Source organism: Vicugna pacos, chromosome 10, assembly GCF_048564905.1.
Source record: "Vicugna pacos chromosome 10, VicPac4, whole genome shotgun sequence".
In the NCBI taxonomy this organism is placed as follows: Eukaryota; Metazoa; Chordata; class Mammalia; order Artiodactyla; family Camelidae; genus Vicugna; species Vicugna pacos.
Window position 1 is genome coordinate 58941326 of NC_132996.1, and position 24280 is coordinate 58965605.

At 49.7% G+C, this 24280-nt stretch overlaps 1 protein-coding gene across 5 annotated transcripts in view; it reads left to right on the forward strand.

The window, feature by feature from the left end:
* The window catches only part of TSPAN18 (tetraspanin 18), a 172690-nt gene that overhangs the window by 90337 nt on the left and 58073 nt on the right, over positions 1-24280 (forward strand). For 2 of the 5 annotated variants that reach the window (XM_031690590.2, XM_015246186.3), the window contains exon 3: positions 22133-22273. The exons of 2 other annotated variants lie outside the window; for them this stretch is intronic. The gene's annotated coding sequence lies outside the window, so the exon portion shown is untranslated. Of the gene's footprint in view, positions 1-10823; positions 10885-22132; positions 22274-24280 lie in introns of all 5 variants that reach the window. One more of the 5 variants, XM_031690591.2, reaches the window with a different exon arrangement.

Sequence of the window (24280 nt, forward strand, 5' to 3'; positions counted from 1 at the left end):
ACTTTTTACCCTTAGAACAGTTATTGAATGATTTTATCTTTTATGCTAGAGGCTTATGAGGATGAATGCCATAGTCTTACCTCAGGGAGCTCTGCTGAGGTGGCTAAGTTCACTGTGGATCTGTGTCAACCCAGAAGGGTGGCCAGCAGGGAAGCGGCACCAGGAGCAGGCAGGCCACCCTGCTGCGCAGAGAAGGTACTGGCCCCTCTGGCCTGCGTGCAGACACAGGATCGGATCCACAGCTTACCTCTCCCTTAATTTTTTCCTTCTTAAAAGTCATGTGGGTCTCTGGGATCTGGGGACATGCAGGGAATAATGACACCCCCGACCTATTCCTGATCGTCTCCAATTAAGTACTCACTCCTACCTAGAAGAGGAGGCTACTTTGCCCATAACCTGCCCAGATGGAGCCTGCTGGGCAGGTAAATAACACACAGAAAAGGAATTTATGACGGCGGCTAGGCAGTCATTAATCTGCTGCCTCCTGCGTGCAGCCCAGCTATCAGCCTTTGTTTCCAAGGTTTAAACCCAGGCAAACTGTGAGATCTCCGAGACCAGGAGCAAGGAGGGGGCTTTTTATGATTCTTTTTTCTCTCTTTCAAAGGGACCCACAGGGAGATGGGGGGATTGAGGCACTGAACAGTGGGTCATTAACTCCTTTCCAGCCTGTACCTCGGCCGCTCTGACACAAGGACCTGCCAGCGCCGTTGCCCACCCCACCACCCCAGAGCCTCCCTCCCCTGCTGAGAAGACAAATCCCTGCCTGAGCTGGGCTCAGCGTTGGCTCAGAAGGAGAGAGCCTTGAGGGGTCCTTCTCAGGAAGGGAAAGAAACAGCCCCAGGGAACAGCCCAACATATTCGGCTTCAGATCGCACTGTGCGGGCTTGAGTTGGCAAATGATGAATCTATTTTATTTTTATTTCTTTTTCACTTTGATGAAACCCAAGACCCCACAAGGAGTTTTCCCCCATTGTCCTTTACTAGATGCACCTCCCCAGCACCCCCTCCTCCATTTTTCTCAGGTCTCCAAGGAGCTGGGGGAAGTCATCACACAGAGAGGAGGTGAGGCACGCAGGCTTGGTGTCAGCTGATGTGGGTTGAAATCCCACTCGGCTACTTACTCGCTCTGTGACTCAGGCATATCGTTAAACTTCCCTGGCCTCAGTTTACTCGTCTGAAAAATGGGAATCATCACAGTGCTCACCTCAAAGTGTTGCTGTTAAATGAGATAACATAAGTATCATAGTCTGGGTCCCCTAGAAGTAGACCCCAAGACAAACATTTGTGTACAATGGATTTATTAAGGATGAATTCCCAGAAGAAACCAGTGAGAAGTCTGGGGAGCAAAACAGGGAAGAAGAGGAAGGCAAGAGCGGGAGGGATGCCAGGCACAGTGCTGTGAAGGTTGCTGACCGCCTGACCCGCCAGGAACTCTGGGCTGTTAGTTGCATCTCCAAGTTTGTCTCAATTTGAGTCAAGAGAGCTGGGCTCGCATCCTCCCACACCCTCAGACGTTGGCTAAGGGCTGCCCTGAGCATGTGGGAGGGATGTTGGCTCCCAGGCACTTCGGGCTCCCTGTGCGCTGGACAGAGGTCTCCAGTAGCCCGAGGGCAGTCCTCTCATGAGAGTGGCAGGTGCAGGCCTTCAGAGGAAAAAGCACACAGGAGACGGCCTAGGAGGAGCCCTGATGATGCCGTTGCCATATGTGAAGCTCTTAGTGGGCACATAGTGAGTGTGCAGCTCATGGTCCCTGGGATCAGAGTCACTAGACAGTTCATGAAGAAAAGGGTCACAGAGAGGTCAGGACCTTGACCTGAAGATGCACAGTGCATCCATGCAGGGGCTGGAGTGGGTAAATCCTTTGTTAGACATCATAGTCCTTTGAGTTCTAAGCTGAGATCTTATTCTTATTTCCTGAGAGGCCTGCACCTTCCCTGGAGGTCTGGACCACTCCCGGGGGCCTGATTCTGCTGGGAAAGGGATCTGGAGCCCAGTTCTGACCATGTCTCTCCCTGACTCCTCTTCTTGTGGCTGCATCATATTTCACTGGGTGGATGGTCATTCCAAGATGTGTCCACTCCACTGTTGATGAGCATTTGGATGGAGTGGTAGACAGAATAATAGGCCTCCAAAGATGTCCACGTCCTAATCCCTGGAACCTATGAATATATTTTTTTACCTGGCTAAAGGGGTTTAGTAAATGTGCTTGATTTAAGGACATTGAGATGGGGAGATGATCCTGGATTATCCGGGTGGGGCCAATCTAATCACATGGGTCCTTAAAGAGGCGAAGGGAGGTTTGACTACAGAAGGGGACTCTCAGGGTGATGCAGCCTGAGAAAGACTAGGCTGGCCATGACCTTGAAGTCAGGCAGGACCATGAGGCAAGGAACACAGGCAGCGTCAAGAATCTGGAAAAAGTAAGGAAAGGGATTCTCCCTCGTGTTTCCAGAAGGAACACAGCCCTGCTAACACCTTGATTTTTGCCCAGTGAGTCCCATTTCAAAGGACTTCTGTCTTCTAGAAGTCTGAGCTAATACCTGTGTGTTGCTTTAAGTCCCTACCCTTGTGGGGATTGATGACAGCTGCCGCAGGAAACTGTGCTAGGCGGTGTGATGTGTCGGCCGAGCGAGGCTGTAGGATCCAGTTGCTGGAACCCAACACCAATCTAGGTGTTACCGTGAAGGCATTTTGTAGACGTGGCTGACATCTGCAATCTGTTGACTTTAGGTATGCAGGAGGGCCTTATCCAATCAGGTGAAAGGCTTAAGAGCAAAAACTGAAATTTCCCAAGAAAGAAGGAATTCTGCCTCAAGGCTGTATCAGTGCCTGGGTTTCCAGCCCACCAGCCTGCCTTGCGGATGTGGGACTTGCTAGCCTGACAACAGCATGAGGCAATTCCTTAAAAGAAATCTCTCTACACACATGCACAAACACACACACACACACGATTTATCATATATATGTGATATCATGCATATCATATATACATGTGTGTGTGTGTGTGTGTGTGTGTGTGTGTGTATGTAACTCCTATTGGTTCTGTTTCTCTGGAGAACTGACTACTGCAGGTGGCTTCTGGTATTTTCGGCTGTGATGGACAGTGCTACTGGGAACACTGTGGACACACAAATATGTTTCCATTCTTTCTGCCTCCATGGGGGAGCTGCCCTGTGGTTCGGAGCATTAGTGCCTTAGACCCTGGTCTCCTGGCTCCTGGTCCTCTGCTCCCTCCACGAAGGCTGCTTCCCTTGCCTCCTGTAAGGAGAAATCTCTTCCGAGACACCCTGTGGGACAAGGCCAAATAAATGAGCCCGTGTGTGTCTGCCTATTTCTCTCTCATGAGTTTTCTCCCTCAAGCTCTTCGTTCCCATTTCCTGGGGCCTCTGGTCCATCTCTCTCCCCATCGTGGGGCCTTGGGTGAGTCCTTGCATCTCTCTGTGTCTCCCCTGCACATCTTCTCTGGAATCCACGTTCCTCTGCTTCTTTCCCTTTCATCCAGCCTGCCTCCCTCTTCCCCCATCCCCTGGAGTCTCTCTGCCCCAGGGGTCTCTTTCTGCCAACTCTTCCCCCCTCACCACTTCTGCCTTCTCTCTGCTTCACTAATCTTGTCTAATTGCTTTCTGGAGCCAAGACTGGCACCGTCAGAACTGAGCATGTGATGGGGGGTGGGGGCTGACAGAGTGATGCCCCTAGATGCTCAAGGGCCATTTAAGGGTCAGGGCGGCCTTTGGCCAATGGGGAGCAGCTGGAGGGCAGGGTGGGAGGTGGGCCAGTGACTTGCCATCCAGGGAGGCCAAGGTGGGAGTGGTTTGATTCTCGGGGCTCCCAGCAGAATGGACTTCCTGGGGCCCAGCCTGGGTCGTGTCCTCCCAAGCACACCCCCGTTCTGTATGCACACTCCTAGATGCCACACTCAGGGTGGCTGAGGTGGCTGTGCTCGGCCTCTCGCAGAGAGGAGCCCACGGCCAGGACCTCCCCAGAGCCCAGGGCTACCTCAGGAACGAGCACTATCCCAGGTCGGCCTGAGCCTTGCTCTATGGGAAACAAAGGTGTCGCCTTGGCCATCCTCCACAGGGAGAAAACATCACCACTGCGGCCAGGGAACCTTGAGCAAGGTTACCCGAAGCTCAGGTTACCCGTCTGTGAAATGGGGCTGATGGTGCTGCATATGGAGACTGCTTGGGGAGGGCATCCTGCAGTGCCTGGCATGCAGTGTGGGCCCCATAAAAACATGCCAGCCTTGTCACCTGGGGGCGGGGGGACAGCCTTGAGTGTCCTTGCCCTCGTCACCTGGGGAGGTGTCTTTCTCCCTCTTTTGGGGGAGTTGACATAATCAGAGCTAGAAGCTGTGGGACATCAACATTTGCAACAAACAAGCAGCATTTGCACTGCACTTCAGAAGGAATAAAGCCCTTTCATAGGCGATCTCGTTTAACGCTCCTAACAGCCTGAGGGGAAGGGAATTATTCTTCGCATTTTGCAGAGGAGAAGACCAAAGTTCAAAGGAGTGAAGTAGGTGAGCGCTGGAGGGCACCCAGCTCTGAGCTGGGATGGAGCGGGACTCCCGTCCAGGGCAGGCTGGCTCCAGAAGGCGTTCTTTCCCCTCCTTGGCCGCCTCCCGGAGGAGCAAGCACAGACTCCGAGGCTCAAAGCAAACCTCAGGCTGTTTCCGTTTCAACTTTAGTGCAGCTGCATGCTGCTGGCTGGTGTGCAAAGCATCCCACCTTAATTATCCTGCTTGATCATGACACAGCTTGCAGTTCAGGCACGAGATCTTAGCCCCACTTTACAGACAAGAAAAGCACAGCCTGGAGAGATGGAATCACATGCCAGCAAGTGGCACAGAGCCATTCTCCAAGCTTGGGGCTCCTGGTATGTGACTGTGGGCACATCTCTTGACAGCTCTGAGCCTTGGTTACCCAAATGATAGTATCTCCAAGGGTTGTCATGAGAATGAAATGACACAAGGATGCAGAGAGCCTGGCATCTTCACAGTACCTGCTGGGTCCGCTACACCTGAACATTTTCTTTCTTTGGGAAATTCTTATGTGAGCCTCCTAGGGCAGCAAGGGCTCTGGAGTGCTGCCTGAGAGGATGGAAAAAGGCACAGATATTTAGTGAGCACTGTGTCTATGTCAGAGGGTTTAATAGTCACAGACACAGTGGCTACCCACATGGAACTTACACTCCAGGGCAGAAGACAGAAAATAAGGAAGCCACAAATTCCTCTAATGACTGCATGTTGTAATCTGTGGTTTGAAGGTGGAAAAAGAAAACACGAGGGAGAAGGACTACTTATCTGGTCAGCAGAGGCTTTGAGGAGGGGACCTCTGAGCCTGTGCCCTAAAGCAGGTAGAGCCTGGCCATGCAGAACTGGAGAGAGGAGGGTTCCAGGTTGAGAGGGCAAGGTGAGCAAAGGCCCTGGGGCAGAAATGGACTGAAGTGTTAAAGGATGGAGGGAAGAGCATTGTGGCTGGGGCCTAGTGAGAAATGAGGGCGTGGTTCAATCCTTGGGCAGGGAGGTTGGCAGGGACCTGACCATGAGGATCTGGTCATGGGTTTGGACTTTATGCTGAATAAGAAGCTGTAGACGAGGATTTAAGCAGGGAGAGACACAACGTGGTTTTGATTTTCAGTAAGCAATTTGTAAGTTCATAAACAGTTATAGCTGAATGGATCTCTAACTATGATCTAGTCCACCCCTTCATAGCGTGGTGGGGAAACTGAGGCCCCAAAGGTGGGAAGCCGATGGCCAATGTCACACAGCACATTAGGGCAGAAGCAGCCCTCAACCCAGGATCCCAGACTCCAGTTTTAGTGCTCCTTTTTTTTTCTATTTACTTTTTTTTAATTGAAGTACAGTCAGTTTACAGTGTTGTGTCAATTGCTGGTGTACAGCATAATGCTTCAGTCATACATGAACATACATATATTCATTTTCATTTTGTTTTTCATTATAGGTTACTACAAGATATTGAATATAGTTCCCTGTGCTATACAGTATAAACTTGTTGTTTATCTAGTTTATATAGTAGTTAATATCTGCAAATCTTGAACTCTCAATTTATCCCTTCTCACCCCCTTCCCCTTCTGGTAACCATAAGTTTGTTTTCTGTGCCTATGTGTCTGTTTCTGTTTTGTAAATAAGTTCATTTGTCTTTTTTTTTTTTTTAGATTCCACATATAAGTGATATCATATGGTATTTGTCTTTCTCTTTCTGGCTTACTTCACTTAGAATGACAATCTCCAGGTCCATCCATGTTGCTGCAAATGGCATTATTTTATTACTTTTTATGGCTGAATAGTATTCCATTATATAAATATACCACAACTTCTTTATCTAGTCATCTGTCGATGAACATTTAGGCTGTTTCCATGTCTTGGCTATTGTAAATAGTGCTGCTATGAACATTGGGGTGCATGTATCTTTTCAAATTAAGGCTCCCTCTGGATATATGTCCAGGAGTGGGGTTGCTGGATCATAGGGTAAGTCTATTTTTAATCTTTTGAGGAATCTCCACACTGTTTGCCATAATGGCTGCACCAAACTATATTCCCACCAATAGTGTAGGAGGGTTCCCCTTTTGTCCACAGCCTCTCCAGCATTTGTCATTTGTGGACTTTTGAATGATGGCCATTCTGACTGGTGTGAGGTGATACCTCATTGTAGTTTTTATTGGCATTTCTCTGAGAATTAGTGATATTGAGTACTTTTTTATGTTAGTACTCCTTCCCTTGGAAAGCCCAGGGCCAGGCACTGCTTCTGTCTCCTTTGAGGATGAGCCCTGCACGGCTCTGGCCCAATAGCCATAGGGACCATGCCAGCATCCGTGCCTTCCCAGGTCAAATCAGTGGCCATCCCTTTCCCATGATGACTGGTTCCATGGCCACCGTCTTAGATCCCTTTATGCCAAAGAAACACACATGGGCCAAGTCTGAGTTTTAAACCACACCCTCACCGTAGTAATTGCAATTATGCCTGGATGTGCTTGACCCCATGCAAAGAGACATCTGCTTGCAATTCTGGGAATGCATTTAGCATTTTTGCTCTGTGATGCACAGAGCATTTCCCGTGCATGACCATGTTTCTCTCTCTTGGAGGGGAGTCCTGGCAGCGTGACCCTCTTTTTGCAGATGGGGTGATGAGGCCAGAAGTGGCTGACTGACTTACACAAAGTCAGAGAGAGAGAATGAGCAAGAGAAGGGGCCTCTCTCGGCAAGAGAAAGGGAAGAGAAAGAATAAAATGAATACGCAATCTCCGAATTCCCGCATTAGGACCTAAGAATCATTCTCCAGGCTCTGAGAATCATAAAATGATAGGGCTGATGAGCCTGAGAGATGGCTTGGTCCAATTGATCCTCTGGTAATTGAAAAAAATAGGAATAATATATATACAGTAAAGTGCCTACATCTCCAATGTACAGATTGATGGTTTTATTTACCAAGTAAAAACCAGGCAGATCAAAATATAGAACATTCCCGGCCCATCACCCCAAGAGGCTACCTGTGTCCCATCCCAGTGGCTACTCCCTTTACCCCACCCCTGTACGCCCCATGTAACGACTGTTCTGGCTTCGATCACCATCAAGCTGTTGTTCTTATTCTTGAACTTCACATAAATGGAATTGTGCAACATGAACTCCTCCAGACCTGGCTTCTTTAGCTCAACACAATGATTTTGTGATCAATCCATGTTGTTGCACATGACAGCAGTTTGTTCTTTTTTCACTGCCATGTAATATTCCATTGTGTGATTATATATGACGACTTATTTGTCTATTCTTTTGTAGATGGATGTTGAGTTGTTTCCCGTTTTGGATGCTTTTGAATAAAGCTGCAATAAACGTTGTGGTCCAGGTCATTGTGGGCATATGCAGACATTTCTCTTGGGTGTATAACTAACTGGGAGTGGAAATGCGTGGCCGCTGTAGGTTTAACTTTAATGGACAGTACCAGAGGGGGTGGTTCTGCCATTGGATGGTCCTGAAAGCAGCGTATGGATGTTCCAGTCGCTCACCTCCTCACCCATGCTTGGTGTCATCCTTCTGTTCCGTTTTAGTCAGTTGGTGGTTGTGTATCTCACTGTGGTTTTTATTTGCATTTCCCCAGTGAGTAATGATGCTGAGCACCTTTCTATCTACTTATCGGCTATTTGGATAATTTCTTTGGGGAAGTATCTGTTCAGCTCTATTGCCCAGTTTCAATTGGGTTGTTTTCTTATTTTCTTATTGATTTGTAGGAGTTCTTTACATATGCTGGATACAAGTTCCTTGTAATACATATGTATTGCAAACATGTCTTTCAGTCGGCAGTTTGTTTTTCACTCTCTTGTGTCTGCAGATAGTTTGAGAGGGAAGAAAATGAATACTTATTGAGAGCTTCCTTCCTGCCAGTCCGGGTGTTCTGTGTGTCTGACTGTCTCACCTGGCCTGATGCTAATCACCATGCAGGGAGGTGGGCATCACCACCCTCCACCCCTCCATGCCCCACACCACCTAACAATAAGGGATTTAAGGAACTGGTCCGTGATCTCAGGGCTGGCAAGTGGCTAGGCTGGATTTCTGTCATCCCAAAGCTCTTTCTTCTGCTTTGAGTGACAGTGGAGAGGTCCCCCTCCACCCGCCACCCCCTGTCATTAGCTTGTCTTACCATCAACACCAGATAGAGAGCAAATTCAGGGAAGTCCATGTCTCTTCGCCTTCCTTGGAGTGAGGGCTTCCTAATTTGGCTGCCTTGTTTTGTTTGAATTTCTTGGCATCTTTAACTCACATTCCACTGCAGATTCAAAAGAGCTTCCAAAAGCGTATTGAAAAGATTGGCACTGTCTGATGTTTGAGATGATTGTTAATGCCAATACCTTAAACGTATATAGTTCCTTTAGTTAATAAATGTACTTCCAGGATGAATATCTTATTGCATATTCATTAGTTAAGTCAGTGAGGTAAGCAGGGCAACAATTACTAGAGAGATCATGTTCTGTAGACTTTCACAGAGATCAGAATTTCCGATTTTTTCCTGATCTGCAGAACCTGGAACTGGAGGTGCCTCGTGGAGCAAAACAAACACCACAGCTCAGTCAGGGCCTGGCTGGCCCAAAGAGCCCCAAACGTTTAACAGAAACAGCCAACTCTGGGTGTGTGCGTGCTGGGGCCAACTCCACTGAGAGGAAATGGAGTTGCATTTATTATAAACTGTGAACCAAGACAGGCTTCCTGCCCAGCAGGAGAACAGGTAGGAAAGAGCCTGCTTGTCAGGGAGTTTGTCTGTCTCCCCCCTTGCATTCCACAAGTGTTTGGAGAGTTTCTGCTGGGAGCCGGGCCTGGGCCAGGGATGCAGAGATGAGCCAGCATGTCCCAGCCCTTCAGGAGTGAACGCGGCCTGTTAATAAGCACCATTGATTGAGCGCTCACTGCATGCCAAGCCCAGAGAGTGGAGAACTCTGCAGGCATTGGATTATTTAACCCTCATAAAGACCCTGAGAATGTGATGAGCCCCTCAGGCTGGGGGGACCAAGGGATAACCCTGTGCTTTACGAACTCTGGCAGGAGGCAGGAGGCAGGAGGCAAAGCCGACTGGGGCAGGACACAGGGCCTTGAAAAATGGGTAGGATTTTGAGAACAGAAATAGGGAGGGGGACCTTCCTGGCCAAGGTAACAGGAGAGGCAAAGGCCAGAGGTGGGAAGGCATGGGGCAGGCAGCAGAGGATGGTAGCCGAGGGCACCCCACTTACCTGCTCTTTGACCTTCAGCGAGTTACACCCCGTCCTCCTCACCATCCTCTCCTGGCATTTAAAAAAGTTGAAGTGACATTCACATAGCATGAAATTAACCACTGTAAAATAACAATTCAGTGGCATTTAGTACATTCACAGTGTTTTGCAGCCACCACTTCTAACCAGATCCAGAACATTTTCATCACCCACTGCCCGCAGTCCCTGGCAACCACTACTTTGCTTTCTGTTTGTATGGGTTCACCTATTCTAGAGACGTTATACAAATGGAATCATACGACATGTGGCCTTTTGTACCTGGCTTCATTCACTTAGCTCATGTTTTGGAGGTTTATCCATATTATGGCATGTAGCCATAGTTCACTCTTTTTTCTGAGTAAATAATATTCCATTGAAAGGATATATTGTGGTCCATCTGTTTATCCATTCAAATACTGATGGACATTTGAGGTGTTTCCACCTGTTGGCTACTGTGACTGGTGCTGCTATGAGCATTCGTGTCCAGGTGTTTGGTCCCTGTCTTCCATTCTTTTGGTCAGATGCCCAGGAGTGGAATTGCTGGGTCTTGGGATAATTCTCTGTTGAACTTGTTGGAGATGCATCACCTTTCTGAACTTCAGTTTCTACATTTATAGAATGGGGATGATAATGATAGCTCTCTCAAATGAGGTGGATGGGAAAGGGTTTTTGAGGATTCAGTGAAGTCTGGTGCCCATGGTAGCAAGGGCTCAAGGTGCACTGGGCGAGGCCCTGTGACAGAGGGCTGGAGGTGTGGGCAGGAAGGATGAGAGGGCAGGGGGCACTTGTGCCTGGTGGGGTTGGCTCTGCCCCTGAGCAGCGGGCTGTTAGAGGCATTCTGCCCTTTCCTCACCAAGGGTGGGGCAGAGTGAGCAGGTGGCTGGTGCTCTGCGAACCAGAACCCTTTCCTGCTTTTGGATCCAGGGAGGCGAGCCTCCCCCAGCCCCCCTCTGCTGCCCTCACCCGGGGGCTGGCTGGATTCACACCTCCGGGGAGCCCCCAGGGACTGCCTGCCGACGTAATTTACCCCCATTTGCTGGAAACCATTTTCTTTCCCCTCCTCCTTTCAGAGCCTGCCATGGAGCTGTTCAGGCTTGGCAAGCAGCAGGGGTTCAGAAACCAAATTAACAGGTAAAAATTCCCATTCTCTGCCTGTTACCAGCCTGGCTGAGCTGCATGTTCTGTGACATAACAGGAATTGGGAGGGGGGTGGGGGAGGAGCCAGGTCAGTGAGAGTCATTTGAGAGGGAGAGAGTGCCAGGCTTGGGATGTGGGCACCAGGGAAGCGGTCACCAGTGGTCCCACCCCCTCTCCTTTTTTGAAGTTGCCCTCCCCCAGGCTGTGGTCCCTGAGCCTGGGGCCCGGGAGTTATACAAAGTGGCAGAGAGGACAGTGAGCTTTGTCACAGGGAGGGCCCTAACCACTGGGCATCCCTGTCCCCATTTTGGCAGCTGAATTCAGGTCCCCTTGGTTAGTGGGAGGAAAGCCCTGGGGCCCAGGAATCAAGCAGGACTGAGGTAAAATCTAAGTGGGGCTACATAGAAGTTGCAAGCGACCTTGGGCAAATTACAATCTCTCTGAGCCTCAGCTTCTTCATCTGTAAAAGGGAGCTAACAAACCCTCTTGGCTGGGTTGTTGTTGGTGTTCAGTGCCATCAGGTGGGAAAGGGATTTGCACAGTGTGTTATAAGCTCTTGATGTTAGAATGAGGTGGGGGGCGCAGTGGTCATGGTTGAAGGGGTCTTGTCATGGTCAGCCTGTCTCGGGTTTGACTCCCGCTGGGCGTTGACTCCCCAGATGGCAGGAACCATGTCTGTCTCCTTTTTGACTTAGGTCGGGTTCTCTAAAAAAGCAGAACCTGAGCAGAGATGGCTGTGCAAGTGAGTTATTGAGGGAAGATTCTCGGGACCAGGGAAGGGAGGAGGATAAGGCAGAGAGCGAGGCTAAGCAAGGATGAGGTTCAAGAGCACTGTAGCCTCAGCTGGATCCCAGGGGGAGCTCCTGAACGTGAATGACATCTCAGACTTTGTGCTCAGCATCCTCTGTCGGGGGCTATGGGCTATGCAGGGGGGTGGGAACAAGGATGTAGCCTCCCAAGCATCTCTGGTGACCTGGCTCCAAACAGCCTGAGCTGGCAGTCTGTCTAGAGAAGGGACAGGTGTGGACTTCTTTGGCCAGCAGTGCTGCGACTCGGGGAGGGGTGCACCCTCCAGGAAAGGATGCACATACCCAGGATCCCTGAGTTTGAAATTAGGAAGGAAGCATCAGCTGTGACATCCGACAGACCCAAGTGTGAAGCCCCTTTCTACCACTTACTAGAAACATCGACCTCCCTGGGTCTACGTTTAGTGACTCCTCCTGCATAGGGTCCACAGGAGGACACATGTGATGCCACGTGGACAGCAGCTCCAACGGGCTTGGCGCACAGTAGGCCCTCAGAACCTGTTGGGTGGGTTGAAGGTGGGTTCCTGCTCTTACCATCTGCGTGGAGACCATCCCAGGATGGGTCGCTCCTGCCTGGCCTGGCCCAGCCCGTGAGAACTCTTTCTTCCCTACAGACAGGAGATGGACTAGTGATCTCTAATAACCCCTGTCCAAGGCAGGAGAAGGCCATTGTTCTTGGCTCCCTTCCTCCAAGAATGAGAAACACAGCCAGAGCCTTAGCACTGGGGTCAACCAAGGCCTGGGATTTCCCCAGAGGTGTTTGTCCCCAAATAACTGATTTATTCTCATTGTTATTTGCAAGTGATACATGGATAAATTTCCCTTATTTAAAAAATGACACATTTCAGGGGGAGGTTGGAAGCCCTAATGCCAGGCTCCGTTCTCCATGGCTCTGAGGAGTGGCCACTGTTTCTCAAAAAAACTGATGTCAAGTCCAGAGCCATGTCTGTGTGTGACTGAGGTGTAGTCAGGAAAGCCCCCCTTCAGGGCTGGTGCTGCCAGGGGTCTGGGAGGAACCCACGCCATCCCAGTGAGGACCAGCCACTTCCCAGGGTCCCTGCTGGCCTGAAGATGGCACAAAGAGATGAGGGAGCCGCCGCCAGGGTTCCCTCAGATGTGGATGGAGCTATAACTGCAATACTGATAGTAGCTTCCACTTACTGAGGCTTACGTGGCCTAGACACTGTGCTGGGCAATCTTTGTGTCTTCTCATTTGACTCTGTGAATGAGAAGTGTCCTTGATCCCATTTTACAGGTGAGGAAACTGAGGCTCAAAGGGGTTCACATAAGGTCTTCAAAGTCTCATAATGAATGTTGGGTCCAGCGTTCGAATTCAGCCTCAGCTGCCAATAAGGCTGCAGGATTCTTGTTTTCGTCGGTACCTGGCTGACTTTCTCCCAGGTACAGGGCATCGCCTCTGGGGACTCAGGCTCTTCAGCCTCCCCCTCACCTCACGTTCACCCATCTGTGGGGACCTCGCCCCTTCCTTTGACTCGAGCATTGAAGATGACTGAATACCTCTGTCTCATTTGTAGAGGAGAAAGTAGATGCCCAGAGAGGGCACGTGACCTGCCCAGGGCACACAGCAAAGCGCTCTCAAACTTGTGACTAGAACAAAAGTTTCCGCCTCACGGTCAGCATTCTTGATCTTTTGACCTTATTGCTTTAATCCAACATCAGACTTTGCCGCGTGTGTGAGTGAAGAGCCGGAACGTACTGGGGGAGGGGGTGTGGGGGGCCCGTGGGAAAGGAAGGAAACATCTCTGCTTGGTCACCTTCTTCACATACAGCCTCAGTATGGGCCAGCGGAGAGCCTGGCGGGCTCTGAGTGAAAACAGCTACATCCCGGTTTTGCGCGTCCCTACCTACCTGGAGCATCGTGCTTCGGGTTTGTCATCTGGGTTAGTCCCGCATCCGCTGTCCACCTAGAGGCCGGTGGCCGGAGCACTTGCCCTGTGGTCTTGCCCTGTGGCTGAGCAGGGAGCTTATGTAAATCCCAGGCAAGAGAGGTAGATCCAATGTCTCCTGGAAACAGTTCCATCAGCTTCCCGGGAGGGGGCTTCAGAGCTGCAAAGACCAAGACTGGAACATCAGACGAAGAAGGAAAACCCAGGACCTGAAGTGGCCCCCATCACCTCCTCTGTGAATTTCCTTTGATTTTCCATTCACCCAAGCTCTGCCTCGGCACCCTTGACCCCCCACCTCCCACCTCTCCCCCTTCCCGCCTCTGCCAGAGCGCCCCCTGCTGGCTGCTCCCTCCACCTGCCTTGGCTGTGCCCTCTGCTTGGAATGCCTTTCCTCCCTTCTCTTTGGACTTGAGCCTACTCACCCAGGAGCTATCTCCCGCATCTGCAACAGTGCTGTTATCCATTCATCTAGTGCCTGGGAGTGACAGGCAATTTGAGGTTTTGGTGAGGGCGAGGGGTGGGCAACAGCAGCTAGTGGTTTAGAACATTCCCAAGCCTCTGCCCTCTCCCAGCTACTTGTGAACTGCATCTTCCACTTGGCGTCACTGCGAAGAGAGGGAGTCCCTCTTCCCTCCCGCGGTGATAACATAGAGATTTATACAGTAGGCACTTAGTGAGTGTTTGCTGAATAAATAAACGAATGACAAACACATATCACTTTATTGCCTTCTGTTTTGATGTTTCTGCAGGGACTTCTCCACCCACTGGTCTAGTACTATATACCATATTCTGCTTTAGACATTGAGTTTCTATGTTCCCAAGGTTTATTGTCCTTATTAATAATAATAACAAAATAGCTAACACTGATCTGACTCTTTCTGCCTGCCAGGCACTGATCAAAGTGTGTGTTCCATCCTCACAACAACGCTTTCAGTAAGAGCTGTGATTAGCCCCATTTTACAACTAAGAACTGAGGCTCAGAGAAGTTCAGGGATTTTCCCAAAGTCACACACCTAGTCAGAGGTAAAGGTAGGTCTTTAACACTAGCGGTCTGACGCCAGAGCCCAATATTTTATGATTATCGAGTAAATGAATGACTCTCAGTGTTTGATATTTTTGTAACTGAACGAGCTGAGTCACACTCAGAAGTAGCTACAGTGCCCTCACTTATGCAGAGAGAGCAGTGGAGAGAGAGCGTGTGCACACCACGTACACATACATACCCATGTACACCCCCTTGACTCTCTCGAACACATGCTGTCTGTGCTGGAGTTTGTCAGCATGTCCCTTAAGCTCACCTCTCAAGCAGACCACACACTGGCCTCTGCACCTTATAAAGCCTCTTTGCTCAGCTGGACCTGTGGTTTCTGTGCCCTGAAAGATGGATTGTATTTAAATACAGATGGTTTGGGGAAGATTTTTGCCAGCGGAGGGGGCGGGAAACAAGCTGGTCTGGAAATGAACAGTAAGGGACAGACCCCGAGTTCCAGAATAAACCCCAAGTCCATGGAGATATGCAGGCTTGTAAAATGCTCTCGGACATCCCAGCTTGGTGAGAGTGGATGCCTCTAAAATCTCTAAAAGCCTCTTGTCTCTAAAAGCAAGACACTCATTCATTCACTCATCAAAAACTTAGGGAATCTGGGGCATTAGTGATCTTCTAGTAGGGGGAGGTGGACCTTGCTGCGTAGGCAATTGTGAGCTACAGAAGGCTGTTGAGCAGGAGAGTGCCATGGTCCAAGCTCTGCTCCCTGAAGATCTGTCTCCCTGCCCAGGGGAGGATGGAATGGTGGTGGGTGGAGGGGGGCACAGCAGGGAGATTGTGTGGAGGCTAATGACTGTGGACCAGGTGAGAGAGGATGAAGGCTTGGATTAAAGAAGAGGAGCCCATGGAAGTGGCAGGTAGACGGGAAGGGGCAATGCAGGGAGATGGTTCCAGGTAGATGGGACTGAGCGCTCTATCTGAGGGATAGGGAGTGGAATCCAAAAACCTGAACGTTTGGGAGATTCTGTGATTGGGAGGATAATAGTAATAGTTATAACAGGTGTTGCTGGAGACTTACTCTGTGTCAGACACTGTGCTAAGTGCTTTACGTTTTCTATCACATCAAATACTCACAAGAAACCCCTAAGATAAATACTGTTATCACCTCCATCTTGCACTTGGGGAAACTGAGGCACAGGTAGCTTGGCTTAGATCACACAACCAGAAACTGGTAGAACTAGGATTCAAGTCCAGCCAGCTGCCTGCGGAGCTTCCCCAGGTAACCCCTGCCCGACGCTGCCTCTCCATCCCCAAGCCTGCAGGAGGCCGGCTGCACTTGGGGAAAGGACATGCCTTTCCAAGCTGGGGAGCTGAGAGGCGAGGCCCAGGGCGATTTAGAGTCACATTAAACCGATGTGAGTGCAGACTGGACACCTTGGGGAGGAGGCCGGCAGCCTGCCTGGGCTCCCGGTTCTGTGCAGTGGGGACATCAGTTCAGAAAATTAATGAGAGGGCAGGGGAGGGAGAAAAGGAAGGAAAGGAAAAAAAAAGAAAAATTGCTGACCATTATACCTGTCCTTTGGCAAGGCCGGGTAATTAGCAAACCCTTGGTGATAAAATACTTCGTTTCAGTGTAATTGCAAAGTAATTATGTGCTATGGGTTGTGTATTAATCGTGTTGATTAATAACACTCAGGTAGTAATTAAACATCTGCTTCATAATCGAGTGTGGGCTGAAGCTTAACGTACACGCACGCATCACGCATGTGTGCCAGAGCCACACGCAAAGCTCCTTAGTCCCTGTGGTGTCATACACGTGTGTGTGTGTGTGTGTGTGTGAGAGAGAGAGAGAGAGAGAGAGAGAGAGAGAGAGACAGAGCCAGGCTGAGTTAAGACACCCCTCCCTTTCCTAATATACAATGAGGCCCTTGTGCCCCCGGCCTCCCCTGGAACAGGGGGAGGAACTGACCTGGGTCTGGGCTGTGCCGCACTGCAGCACCTCGGGAACAGAACTCTGGGGCCCCCAGTGTGGGTTTTCTTCCCGGCTGAGCTGCCTGGAGAGCAGCATGGGCAGAGGAGCTCCAGGGTTCCATATGTGGCAGTGTGCTAGACTGTCTTAGAACTCACTTTGCTGTCAGTGTTAGACTGTTTGGCTTTGAGGGTCCCTTCCTGAGCAGATGACTTTTCTCGAGAGCTGGGAGAAGGCCCTTGTTGTAGGAGCCATGGGGGCTAAGGCCAAGGTAACACCCCTGCCCACCCATGGGGATTAGACTTAATGATCTGATGATCCCTAATGCTGCCAGGACCACAGCAAAACGCTGACCTGGGGACCAGGAGCCCCGATCTAGCTTGGATCCTTCCCCTACTTGCTGTGTGATCTTAGGTAACTAACTCCTTCTCTGTCCCTCGGGTTCCATGTCTATAAAATGAAGAAAACTGAGCTTACGGGTCTCCAAGGGCCTTTCCAGATCTGCTGTACTCAGATTCTAATTTGGTTTGTACTAATTAGGAATCAGAGACAATTTAAATTCAATACATATGATCCTTAGTGAGTAAACAATTGGAAATAATTCCTTCCTTTATGACTTCTCAAAGGCTCACTCATGAGCAATGAGAACCCAAGCTAAAATCAATAGCTTTTATTTTTCAGACAGAGAAATTGCAGATTCCTTGAGCTGCTGGGCATTGTAATTCATTCTTGTATTTTAAAATTTTATGTTTATGTTTATGGACTGCCATTAGGTAATATGGATCCATCCTGAAGGTTGATTTTTTTCATTAACTTAACTCATTTTACTTATTAGTTCACATTTATAGCTTGGGTTTAATAAGCACACAGCACAAAAGTCATAAAACAGCCCTTTTCTTTAGCAATATTTTAAAATCAAGACTCTTCTCTGAGTCATCCCACGTTTATTTGCTCATAACTTGCTTCTCCTGTGATTGGAGCGAGCACTGCCAATTCCAGTCACTCTTTTGACCTCAGACTTCAGTGTCCTCATTTGTAACAGGGGAAGGTCACCACTAATTGATAAAAGCAGTAAATGCTTACATTTTAGAAAGCAAGCATCCACCAATCACTTACTGTGTTCAGAGTGCTTCCTCGTGTGTTATCTGGTTGAATCCCACATCTCTATGAAGTGGCTTTTTTTCACTTTACAGGGGAGGAAACTGATGCCCAGAGAGGAAAAATGACATGCTTGAGAGCACACGGTGACAGTGGCAGAGCTGGGATATAAACCCTGTATGCTTAAATCCATCATCATCTTTCCTTCCACATCTGGGTCACCTCCCCACAACCTGCCAATTTCAATACTGTCCTTCCTACTCTACTGACCCCTCCACCATCCTTTTATTCACCACAGCCCCACAGTCCCTGCTCATCCTCTTTCCACCTTTTCATCATCTGTATCCACTTGCCTGGGCTTCTTGCTGCTTTTCAACCACCTGAAACACACCTCTGCTGTATGACCTTCAGTAGCTCCCCATTGCCTATGCCTCATCATCGTTGGCCTGGCATTCAAGGACCTTAACCATCCAACCCCTTCTCATTCTGCTCCTGCAGGCAGCCTTGCCTCCTGGTCCTGAATACTTACCTCACACTTGGGCACCTCCGTGTCTTTGTTCCCCCTGGTCCCTTTGCCCACAGTGCCCTCTGCTCATCTCTGCACATTCAAATCTGCCTCCTTCTCCAGGAAGCCTTCCCTGGGGGTGAAGAAAGAAGGGGCATCTCCCTTCTTTAAACTGAGAACAAGGTGATAAGCCCTCCTAAGCCACCTTGAACTATGGGGACAAGAGCATTGTCACACTTCCCCGCATAGTTGGTGCCTCACTCATCCCTGGCACCCCTGGAGTCCTGGTACACAGCAGCTGTTCAATGAGTACTCACCAAATGAGTGAATGCTCCTGTTCCTGAGGTCTCCAGGAAATAGAACTCCTGTGTCTTCTCTGTGGCATCATAGCCAGCCCAGTGCAAACTTGGGGAGAGAGTTTGTCCAAATTCTATCAACTTCCAACAGCCCCGCCTCCCTCCATTCCCACATGCTTCCTTCTGTCTTCCTAGGATGATCACATTCCTTCTTGGTCAGTGACTGGAACATGAGATCATCTTCCTCTCTCCTCCCATCAAAACTTACTTGTCCTGGGTCCTAATTACTCAACCTACTGCTTACTGCTGCGTGAATGGCCTTCATGTTTCTGGCAAATGAAATCCATCTATGATGTTAATAGCGAATCATGGTGAAGAAAATTAGACACTGAGGGCTGAGCACCACTCTGCATCTGAACTTAAGGGTCCTTGGCTTTATAGATGGAGAAACTGAGGCCCAGGGGAGGGGCAAGGGGGACTTACATAAAGACGTTGGCTGGATTCCCAGTCAAGACTCTCTAGGGAACTCCCTACACTTCCTGGGTTATCTTGGCCACTGGGATTACAACCACAGCCCTGTCTGTGGGCACAGCACTTTATAGTTTGCATGTCTTTTCTCTTAAATAGTCATCTCAGCAGCTCTGCGAGGGTTCACTGAGGCTCAGAGAGGTGGATTGCATGCCCTAATCACATAGCCAGTGGCTAGTGGCAGAGCCAGTGCTGGAAGACAGGTCTGGCCAGTCCTCAGTGGGTGCAAGGTACACTCACTCACTGGCTTCCCTGTCTGCTGGCAGCAGCCCCGTCTGTATGCCTGGCTCGATCTGCCGGATCTGCATATAGCCCTAGGGATTGTGGAGGAGACTGAGCTGAGGGAGAGGCCAAGGGCAGGACATGCTGCTTTCCTGAGCGGCAGTGAGGGGAGTATGGGAGCCAGGAACAAGCAATGTAGGTCAGGACCAGGAGGCAGTACCCATGAGCACAGGCCCAGCTCACAGCCCACAGACCAGGGCTTCCTAGGCTGCCATGGGATGGCCAGCACCTTCTGCCTGCCCGATCCCCAGCCTCATCATCGGCTCCTCAGCCACACCCTCCCCATCCGGCATCCCCACAGGGCAGCAGCTTCATTCAGCAATGACCCACTCACATTTACAAGTACACAGACTGACACAGGAAACTCCCCCACCCCTCCCACACACACATGATGTTGCCCACCCTCACATAGAACTTGAGCTCATTTACATGTATTTATAACACAAACGCTGCTGAATTTCTCCAGTTCTTCTTTAAAGAGTCTAGATGGCGGCACCCCATAACCATCTATGGGCTCAGGTGTACACCAGAAGTTAGTAAACAGACCATACTTCAATTAAAAAACCCAAAACTATGGGGCTCAAATCCAATCTGTGCTATTTAACAACCATGCATCTCCCAAGCTATTTAACCTCTCTGAGCCTCAGTTTCTCATCAATAAAATGGGAACGTGTATGGAAAGCACTGACCACAGGACTCTTCTGTCTCATTTCCCACTCCGCCCTGACAGACAGCATTGGCTCCAAGTCCCCACTCTGGGTATCTCCATATCTTTTCTTACCTGGGCCTCCTGCCCACAGTGCCCTGCTCTTGTCTCCACACACGCATATGGGGCACCTCCTCCAGGAAGCCTTACGTGCTTGCAGGTGTCAACAGTGCCAGTGTCATAAGGACATTAGAAGAGGAAGAGCCTTACACTGGCATCTCTGCCTGTGAGCTGGGAGGTTTAGAGCTGACCCTGAGAAATGGTAGGGATCAATGATGTATCTGACACCCCCTTTCACAGATGGAGAAACTAAGGCCCCCCCAAAGGGAGGATGTGCCAGAGTGCTCATAGCAAGTTAGTGCAGCACTGGGACTGGAACCCAGGATTCCTGCCTGTGGATCCCTGAGGTCCCCTGCTGCCACCTCCTCCTGGGAGAGGACTCCCCACTCCCATGGCTGTTAATTGGGTGGGTGGTCTGCTTCTCTCAGCAGGTTTGAGGGAGTGTGGGCTGGGGTGGAAATGAAAGGTGGAGGCTGGGGGGTCCCTCAGATGAGCCTCCATCGGGCTGTGTGTGGGGAGGAGGCCCAGAGGGGCCAAGACACATACATCAGCTGGATGGGGGCCACAGCAGGGACCACTGGCGGTCACATCTCACAGCATGCTGCTAAAACAGTCTCCGTTGTCACCTCTTTCCTGCAGCCATTTGTTTATTTCTTGATCATACCCTTATTGGAAAAAGCCGAGAATGCCACCCCTCCTGGGGAATTCGCCCCGCACCCTCCACCCCTCCACAGTTCTTCTGTACTGGCTGCCGTCTGGTGACATTAGCTCACCAGCTTGCAGAGTGCTAGTGACATTTGCATTTTGCTGGCTGGTGAAAAGTGGGCTGGGGTGTAGCGATCACTCTCGTGGGCAGGTGGGGGTTGCAGCCAGGAGGGAGCAGCAGGTATGCTGGGGACCGACGCTAGTCTATGAAGGCAGAGACAAGGATGGAAGGTGGGAACAGAGGGAGCGAATCACTGGTGGAATTGAGAGATTTTTGTCCAAAATCTTGCCAAGGACACAAAGCAACTCCCAGTCCAGTGCTCCACCCACACACCTACCGCCCCCCGCAATGCACATAATCCCTCCTCTGTGTCGCCTCCCTAACATTTATTGAGCGATTGCTGTGAGCCAAATGCTCTCTGCTGTGGCTTCACAGACTTATGAAAGTCGTTTTCACTCCCTGCAGTCCTCAAAGAGAGATGCTATTATTAGTCCTGTTTTACAGAAGAGGAGACTGATGCTCCGAGAGGACATCTGACTTCCCCAGGGTCCCAACCCCAGAAAGAGGTTGCCCCAGCCATGTGGATGAGTCCACTAGCCTCCAAGCCTATGCTCCCAACCACTGTGGACACTGCTTCCTGCACCTTTTCTGGGCTTGAACACAGCCCAGAAGCAATTCTCTGCTCTGACTTGTGACCAGCGTCCAGCTGTCAGGCAGGCAGCAGGCTCCCACCCTGTGCCCAGGCTGCTCCAGGGGTACCAGTCTGACAACGACAAAGGAGGGTGCGGCCCTGGAGAGAGCAAGCAGCCATGAGTCAGGAGAGACCAGGCTTTAGACCTCACTCTGCCACCAACTTGCTCTGTGACTTTAGGCAAGTCGCTGCCCCTCTCTGGGTATTGGTCGCCTCATTAGTTAATGAGGCCACTGGTCTGGCTGGATGGAGCCTCCCAGGAATGCATTTTCACATGAAGAAGAATCTCTCCACCAGTGCGCATGAACTCAGAGTTTCCTCCCCCCCACTTAGACATATAAAATTATGTTTCAGCAGAGCAAATCAGGAAACATTTGTCAAGCCTCCCTCTATGCAAAGGGCACCATGCTAGACACAGTGGGTGTGACACTTAAGTATTTTTATTCAGGACGTACACACAGGCATATGCATATCTTTGTGTCTTGGAATTGTTTGCAGGCAAGTTCAGCCGGGACCTTAATGATGGCTCCCCAGTCCTGATGCATGACCCCAGGTTACTGCCATCTGCTCATCACACGGTCTCCTCAGGGGCCCCAAGCGCATTTCAAACAAAAAGAAGAGACCTTGGGCAGTGTGAGCTGATGGGTTCCCCACCCCCGACCCCCGCTAGGCAGTCACGGCTGGTTCTGCTTGTCTCTGACAGGTGGGCATCTCCTGGACAGCCCTGAGCTTGCAGCGGCCAGACCTTCTGACACTGGCATCAAAGCAGCGTGAACCCTTTGAATCTGAACTTCTAAAAAGTGGACACAATCTTTTTCCAGACTTCTCAACGCTGGCTACCCAGGTAAAGGAGTTCAGGCTGTTCAGTGCGGGCTTTTATGCTGCTTTTGCTGCTGTGGTGGTTGTTGCTAATCGTACCCATCAGCAGGGCACTCCGCTGTTCTCTGTCACAGGGTCCTGGGTGTTCCCTTCATTAGCAGGAGAGCCCGGTGGTTAAGGCTGTAAAGTCCAGCAGACCTGAGTTCAGATCCTGAACCACCAACTACTAGCTGTGTGACTTTGGGCAGGTGCTTCAACCTTTCTGTGGCTCAGCTTCCTCATTGGTCAAATGAGGAAGCAATAGCACCCACCTCCTGGGTTTGTGGTGACGATACAATGAGGTAACATGTGAAAAGGGCTTAGAACAGGACATGCAGTAAGTTCAGAAGGCAATAAGCATTAGCTGATACTAGTAGAGTTCCTGCACTCGTGAAAATCTGTAATAAATTCATCTTGATGGCCTGTCTCCTGCACTAGAATGCAGACTCCGGAGGACAGGGGTTTGTCTGTCTTATCTTTGGTTGAACCCCCAGATCCCAGCAGAGTACACAGGTCATTATTTGTTGAATGAATGAATGAATGAATAAGTGAGTGAAGATGTTTTACGTATATTATGCAGAATTCTCAGGACAATCCTTGAAGGTTCTTGCATTTGTCAGGATAATGGTTTGGTTGTGTGTAACAAAAATGCAAAATAATGTTCTTTAATTTAATTTTTCTGTTGGGGGGATAATCAGGTTTCTTTCTTTCTTTATTTAATGGAGGTAGTGGGGATTGAACCCAGGACCTTGTGTACGCCATAGCACTCTGAGCTATAACCTTCCCCTAAAAATAATGTTCCTTAAATGAGAGACAGGTTGATTTATCTCTAAGGAAACTTCTGAGCTCAGGGGAGTCTTTGACACAAATATATTAGGGGCCCAGGTTCCTTTTGTCCTGTGGCTCTCTGACTGTTACTTGTCTCCATCATCCATGGTGGCCCATGACAGTTTCTCCATTCTGGTCAGTAAGAATGGGGAAATAAGAAAAGGAGAGGGTGCCCACATCACTTCCTGTCATGTCCCATTGGCCAGGTTGTAGTCATGTGGCACACCTAGCTGCAAGGGAGGCTGGGAGTTAGAGTGTTTATTGTGGGAGGCCATCTGCCTTGCCAGATAAGAGAGTACCTCGTTTTTTTATCCTCCCTCCCTTCTTCTCCACCCCCGGCAACCGGTGATCTTTTCACTGTCTCCTTTCTTTTTTGCCTCTTCCAGAATATCATATAATCGGAATCATATAGTAGGTAGCCTTTTCAGACTGGCTACTTTCACTTTGTAATAATGCATATGTCATATACATTCCTCCATGTCTTTCCATGACTTGATGGCTCGTTTCTTTTTTATTGCTAAATAATATTCCATTAGATGTACCACAGTTTGCTTATCCATTCATCTATTGAAGGAAATCTTGGTTATTTCCAGTTTAGGGTGATTATGAATAAAACTGCTATAAACATTCATGTGCAGGTTTTTGTATGGACATAAGTTTTCAATCAGTTGGGTAAATATTTAGGAGCATGTTTGCTGAAATATATGGTAAGAGTATATTTAGCTTTGTAGGGAACTGCAAGCTGTCTTCCAGAGCGGCTGTACCATTTTGCATCCCCATCAGCAATGAGTGAGAGTTCTTTTTGCATCATCTCCTCGCCACCAATTGATGCTGTCAGCTTTGTAGATTTTTGTCCTTCTGTCAGGTGTATAGTAATATGATCTCCACTTTAAAGTTGAAGATCTTGAGATTTAGAGGGGACAATTTGCCCAAGGTGATAGAGCAGGTAAGAGATCCAGGAACTTTCCCCGCCTGCTTGACAGCTGAGCCCAAGCCTATCCTGCCACACCCCACAGCCTCTGCCCACAGCAGGTCTCTCTGAGACCATGGACCAAAGCCGTGGGGTGACTCTTCCCACCCCAAGCTCAGGAGTGGCTGGATTCCAGGGCCCTCATTCACTGTGTAGTATCTGTCTCTCCCAGTAGAACTGAAGTTCAAAGAGCCC